We start from the raw sequence: 7,127 nt of genomic DNA, 5'->3' as shown, positions 1-7,127 counted from the left end.
TTGGTCTCAACTCCTTCCCAGTTTGAGGGGGGACATTACAGTCCCCAGTTTTTCTCATAACAGTAAATATTTTTTAACTTTGGAGCAGGCACTATATATGTTTACAAGTATACAAGTCTTAAAACTGTACAAGTTTTAAGACAGACACAGGCTTTTCTTCAAGAAGCCATGAATTGAGGGGAAGGGGATGGAATTGAACTAGCAAATGAGCAAGCAGATTATGTTACAGTTTTTGTTGTTTCAATAGACAAATAAGTTACGACAATATGTTCCACTATGAGAATATTGTAAAGATTTGCACAGGATGAAGAAAGAGACTCATCAAGAGAGCCTGGAGACATCAAAGCTTTCCAGGTCAATGATGCCTGAGCTCTATTTGGGGAGAACAATAGGAACTCCGAGGGAGAGAGACGCATTCCGATTAAGAGGAAACTGCATGCACCAAAGCACAGGTGGGTAATAGGGCACATTTGGGAAACAATTTAGAACTAGCGAGCAAGAAAATGACAAATGTTAAAGCTTGAGTAGACGGCAGAAGCCAAATCACAAAAGGCCTTATTTGTCAAATAAGGAGTTTGGATTTTATGGTAAAATTGGTGGAGTCAAAGACGGTAGGCAAGGGAAATTGCATAGAAGATAAGCGTATGGGGTTGAAGAAAGCTGATGCCTAATGACTGATGCCCGCCAGGAAATCTGGGCTTTTAAATTCAAGTAATAGGTAAATGAGGTCCCAACTCAAACAGGGACAGCACTGACGAAGAACAGGAGACAAATAATTATGTATTAGAATAAATAAGGCATGGTTTTCACAGGCAAGTAGGTGAGAGTGGCGAGTGAGAAAAAACCTGACTCAGGTAGGGTTGCCAAACGTCCTGTTTTTAAAGATTTTGTCCTGAATCCTGTATTAACTTGGTTAGGATGCCTTAAATGTATTCAGGGTTTCTCCCCTCATTAATGAAAAATCAGCACTTAAAGCTACGGTTCTGCTTCAGTAATTGGCTCTTAAATTAAGCGCTTAAGTGGCAATACAAGCTGGAAATCATACCTCCGCAAATAAAGATATGAACAATCTCTTTTATGTTCTCTCCTATGTGTTTGACTGAGGGAAGACAAAAGAGGGAAGTGAGAATAAAAGTACTTGTTTTCCATATTAAAGAAAGGAAAAGATTGTTCTTTTGGCCAAATTCCTAAGTTGTAAAATAATCTCCAATAATTCAACCTTTGGATCAGTGCACATGGTCTGAAAAATCAGTGACGGCCTCACTGCCAGCAGCCACGCTTCTGAGATCAACTTAATGACAGCCTCCAGCTTCCGAATGCCACTTAGTGCTGCTTCTAGACCACGATCGGTCAGCAAGTCCCTCCCTCCAGTGACCGTGCTTCTGGAAGTTAGCCAGTCGACAACCATCTAATTCCAGTGACCACACTAACACACTTGAAAGTCTAACAATCCCTGCCTCTGAAAATTCGCCAATCCCAGACACAGCTGCTCAAAATTGTGGGTAAGATCAGCTCTGGCTTTCTTCAGGGATACTGTTCCTGCAAACACAGTTCTCCCTTGCAGGCATGCATAAAGTTTGACTTTTCTGTGTCACATATCAAGTTCAAGTTTATTGTTAGTTTGTAAGTTTCCAACCTTTCAATAGTTCGCCCTCAATTTATTGGTAATTATGCTTCACTCTTGTGAGATGATCAAACTTAGTATTTTCAATTATTGTGATTACTATAATTTATTTTTTATTTTATATTTTGTGTTAAGGATACTTAATATGAGATCTACCCTATTGCCTATTTTCATTTATGTATATTTGAATCAAAATGCAAGTATAAATTTCATGATTAATTGTCAAGGCCGGGTATGGTGGCTCACACCAATCCCAGCACTTTGGGAGGCCGAGGTGGGCGGATCACAAGGTCAGGAGATCGAGACCATCCTGGCTAACACGGTGAAACCTCGTCTCCACTAAAAATACAAAACATTAGCCTGTAGTCCCAGCTACTCGGGAGACTGAGGCAGGAGAATGGCATGAACCCAGAAGGCGGAGGTTGCAGTGAGCCAAGATCGCGCCACTGCACTCCAGCCGGGGTGACAAAACGAGACTCTCTCAAAAAAAAAAAAAAAAAAAAAAAATCCAAAACATTTGATATCTATTAAATTAGAGAAAAGATATTTTGAAGCTCTTTCTACAGTACACAATTGTTCATTCAGTATTGAACATATTGGAAAATCAGATATAAGTCAGGATATACTAACAGCTAAGCCTAAGAGATACATTATTTCCTCAAATAGTGCTAAAGAAACGGATAAAGTAACAAATTTTCCGATGAAAGGAAATTCAGATAAAAATAAAACAACCATAGCCGAAATTATAATGACCTTCCACACTGTATTATCACCATCATCAATCTTTTCAGCTCAAATGGCCAATTGGACACACCAAAAGTATTTCCTGGTTCTAAAATTGCAAACGAATTTTCAAGTGCCAGGATAAAAGCCGCAGTAATAAAAATGTAATCTTTCTGTTTACTACTAGAGACTATAAAAGATCTAAAATGTCTCTTTTTACAGTATAACCCCAGATGCAAATAATAACAATGAGAATTTTTTTTTTCCTGTGCAATGTTTATCTTTTGAAAAACTGTGCTTATAAAGCTATCTTATCCCTTCTAGATGAGACCTGGGAAATTGAAGTTTTTTGCAGAAACTCAAGTCAAATTGTATTCCTTTGGTTGATATAATACACATACAAATTTATGTAGATGTGTAGAAGTGCAAACAACTTTTTTTTTTTTTTTTTTTTTTTTGAGACGAAGTCTGGCACTGTTACCCGGACTGGAGTGTAATGGTGCAATCTCGGCTAACTGCAACCTCCGCCTCCTGGGTTCAAGCGATTCTTCTGCCTCAGCCTCCCAAGTAGCTGGGATTACAGGCACCCGCCACCATGCCCAGCTAATTTTTGTGTGTATGTGTGTTTTTAGTAGAGATGGGGTTTCACCATGTTGGCCAGACTGGTCTCGAACTCCTGACCTCATGATCCACCCACCTCAGCCTCCCAAAGTGCTGGGATTACAGGCGTGAGCCACCGCGCCCGGCCAGAAGTGCAAACAATTGCTATTCAAAATTAAAGCAAAGCTTGGAGTACACTGTAGAAGGTGTCCTGTCCATATTCTGCATTTCTGCATGATGCTACACAGACAACCTCTGATAGCCATTCTATTGACACTGAAGTCATCATGAAATTGTTTCCTGCCTCAGCATTTAAACTGTTTAAACTGAGCAGTTAAAGGATTTTTGTGATTCTGTTGTCATTCGATATTCTTCTATTCTTCAATTCTCTCTTTAATTCTCTTGCAGTCAGAAACTTGTTGGAACTCCCGGTTTCAACTACAACATGCAAACAGCTTGGAAGTTATCACCCCTATCCTTATAAGAAAAAAGCTAGTCAAGCTGAAAATCAGTGACTTTTATCTTTCCAAGAACTGAAGTCACGACTGTGAAATCTGGAGAGACGGGTGTATCCAGAGACAGAGGTCTGTTTACTTGGAGCCATAAACTGGTCGGAAAACTAACAGGTAATTTTGATGAATTGCTGGAGGTTGAATATGGACTAAACTGAGAATGTGGAACTTCTCGGTCCATAGTCATAACGGGTCCCGCATACCGCCACTGCCATTAGCTTCGGGAGTCCCAGCAGATTCACCAGGTGATGATCTGAGAAATATCCCCTGAGGGCTGTCGCAGAAGAAGGGGAATCATTGTGAAACACACCCAGAGTCTTCTCCGTAAAAGCCTACACTCCAGGGAAAAGAAAACGTTCCCCCACTCTATGCTTCCTATCTCACCTAAGGGAGAGGAAACTGTCAACATGGCTCAAGACTTTGAGGATTCCAGTGGATTGGAATCCTGCAACCAGGGGAGGGGAGGGAGGACAGGGCAAGGAGGCGAAGTTTTACCACTGGAGAACATTTGAGTAGGTCCAGCCCTTGGATACAGGAGTACTGACAGATTTTACTGGAAGATTATAGAATGCGCCCCGTCTGCCACCATCCCAACAGAGCCGCAGTGCAACAGCGCTGGGTTATAGCAGACAGAGCCACAGACTGTCCCTGAGGGGGACCATTTGGGGAAACTCCGTCACAAGTGGAGACCAAAGCAAGGATACTAGAGGAATTTGAAGCCCCTGGCACCTATGACTAGGTAATTTCTAGCCAAATTAATATAAATAAAGCGGCTAATGAAAATGGTTACACATCATGAACTTCTGGGACTTATTCCAGAAGTCCAATGTTTGTTCAACATGTGAAAATCAACCACACCACATTTAATAGAATGGGTAGGGGGGACGTGTTTATCTTGATGCAGAAAAAGCATATCACAAAATGCAGCTAACTCTACACTTACACCAAGGTTGGGATTTCAGCACTTCCTGTTTCACTGGAAGCTCAGTGAGGTCTAAAACAATTCAGAAATCATGGATGTTCTTTTTTTTTTTTTTTTCCTTTTTGTGGAGAACGGGGTCTCGCTATATTACCCAGGCAGGTCTCGAACTCCTGGGCTCAAGCTATCCTCCCACCTCTGCCTCCCTGAGAGCTGGGATTATAGGCGTGAGCCACCGCGCCTGGCAATCATGGATGTTCACTGGTGCAAAATAAGACAACCTCTTTTTTTTTTTTTTTTTTTGAGATGGAGTCTTGCTCTGTCGCCCAGGCTGGAGTGTAGTGGCGTGATCTCGGCTCACTGCAAGCTCCGCCTCCCAGGTTCACGCCATTCTCCTGCCTCAGCCTCCCGAGTAGCTGGGACTACAGGCACCTGCCACCATGCCCGGCTAATTTTTTTGTATTTTTAGTGGACAGGGTTTCACCATGTTGGCCAGGATGGTCTGGATCTCCTGACCTTGTGATCCACCCGCCTTAGCCTCCCAAAGTGCTGGGATTACAGGCGTGAGCCACCGCACCCCAGCCAAGACAACCTCCTATTTTGCAGTTGGGGACACAGGGCCCAGAATCCTTCCAAATCCTTGTGCAAGTTGAAGGCAGTCACAACCCCACCCAGGTATCCAATCAAACCCTGGATTAGGTACCACCCTGAAGGGATTTGGCTGATGCCATCAAAGTCCCAAATCCTTAAGCTAATCAACAGGGAGTACATCTGGGGTGGACTGATTCAATCAAGAGGGTGAGATATAAGTCCTTTTTTTTGCAGGGGAAGACACCGGCACCCAGCGAGAGCAGAGGATATGCCTGAGCTCACAGAGCAAGTGAAAGTGCTGAGTGAGACTCAGTCTCAGACTGTTTCATTGAAAAGCAAGGTCTTAGGCTGGATGTGGTGGCTCATCCCTGTAATCCCAGCACTTTGGGAGGCCGAGGTGTGCAGATCATGAGGTCAGGAGATCGAGACCATCCTGGCCAACATGGCAAAAGCCCATCTCTACTAAAAATACAGAAAGTAGCCAGTATTGCTGGCGCATGCCTGTAATCCAGCTACTGGGGATGCTGAGAAAGGAGAATTGCTTGAACTCGGGAGGCAGAAGCTGCAGTGAGCCAAGATTGCGCCACTGCACTCCAGCCTGGGCGACAGAGCGAGACTCCATCTCAAAAAAAAAAAAAAAAGGAAAAAAAAGAAAAAGAAAACCAAGGTCTTGATACCCAGCACCCACTGCAAGTCATGGCCTGTTCCTTGACTGGGGCTGGCTTCTGCCCTTCTCCCCCTTGTGCTCCGCTCCTACGCAGTGATATCCACTGCCTGGAAACGTGCTTGTGGCCCCTCTGTCTCCACTCTCCAGTCTCATCCCCTGTGCCTGCCCCTCCTTCCACAGCCGGGTTAAGAGTGCTTAAGTTCTCTCTCTGCTCTCAACTTCTGTTTCCTGACACTTTGTTGTTATCCCTAAAATATTATATTCTTTTGTCACTAAAACAATGACTCCTTACCTGCAAAAGCAACTCTTCTGGTTCTCATCCATAGCTCAGCAGACACTTCTGACATTTCTGTAGACATCCACGATTTCTGACTTGCTTCCCAAATCTCTTCTGTTGACAACTATTTCTGCCCAGGAACCCTGATATCACTACATACCCATTTGTTTTAGTCCATTTGGGCTACTACAATGTAATTCCACAAACTGGCTATGCTATAAAAACAGAAAGGTATTTCTCACATTGTGGAGGTTGGGAAGTCCAAGAGGAGGCTGTGGTAGACTCGATGTCTGATGAGGGCCCACTTTCTGGCTCACAGAAGGCGCCTTCTAGTTCCTTCTTCAGGTGGTGAAGGGGGAAGCAAGCTCTCTTTGGACTCCTGTAAGGATCCTAATCCTATGCACGAGGGCTCCACCCTCATGACTCAGCTAGTCTTCATCACCTCCCAAGGGCCTCATCCCCTCACACCATCACATTAGGCCATGGGGTTTCAACACATGAATGTTGGGGCACACAAGCATTCAGATGAGACACACTTAATTCCCAATTACTTTTCTCCAATGACTTCATTCCTTCCAGATCCCCTTGAATTCCAAAACTGTGGCTGTGTGAATTATTTGGGATTGGTATTGAAACAATTGGTGATTTTCTTTTAAATTTTTTTGGGGGGATATATGTGATAATTTACTACATTCATATAATTGGTAAACATTAGATCAGTATAATTGGGATATCAATCACCTTAAATATTTGTCTTTTCTTTTCTTTTTTTTTTTTTTTTTTGAGACAGAGTTTTGCTCTGTCACCCAGGTTGGAGTGCAGTGGCACGATCTCAGCTCACAGCAACCTCCGCCTCCCAGGTTCAAGTGATTCTCCTGCCTCAGCCTCCCGAGTAGCTGGGACTACAGGTATGCACCACCACACCCAACTAATTTTTGTATTTTTAGTAGAGATGGGGTTTCACCATGTTGGCCAGGATGGTCTCCATCTCTTGACCTCATGATCCACCTGCCTTGGCCTCCCAAAGTGCTGGAATGACAGGCATGAGCCACTGTGCCCAGTCAAATATTTGTCTTTTCTTTATGGTCGAGACTGTCAAATTACTCTCTCCTAGCTATTTTGAAATATACAATAGATTATTGTAAACTATGGTCACCCTACTGATGTATCAAACACTAGGTCTTATTTCTTTATTGAACTGTATATTGGGACCC

This window comes from Theropithecus gelada, chromosome 6 (genome assembly GCF_003255815.1).
Source record: "Theropithecus gelada isolate Dixy chromosome 6, Tgel_1.0, whole genome shotgun sequence".
Classification (NCBI taxonomy): domain Eukaryota; kingdom Metazoa; phylum Chordata; class Mammalia; order Primates; family Cercopithecidae; genus Theropithecus; species Theropithecus gelada.
The sequence above is the reverse complement of the archived record's forward strand: the minus strand, read 5'-3'. Positions refer to the sequence as shown.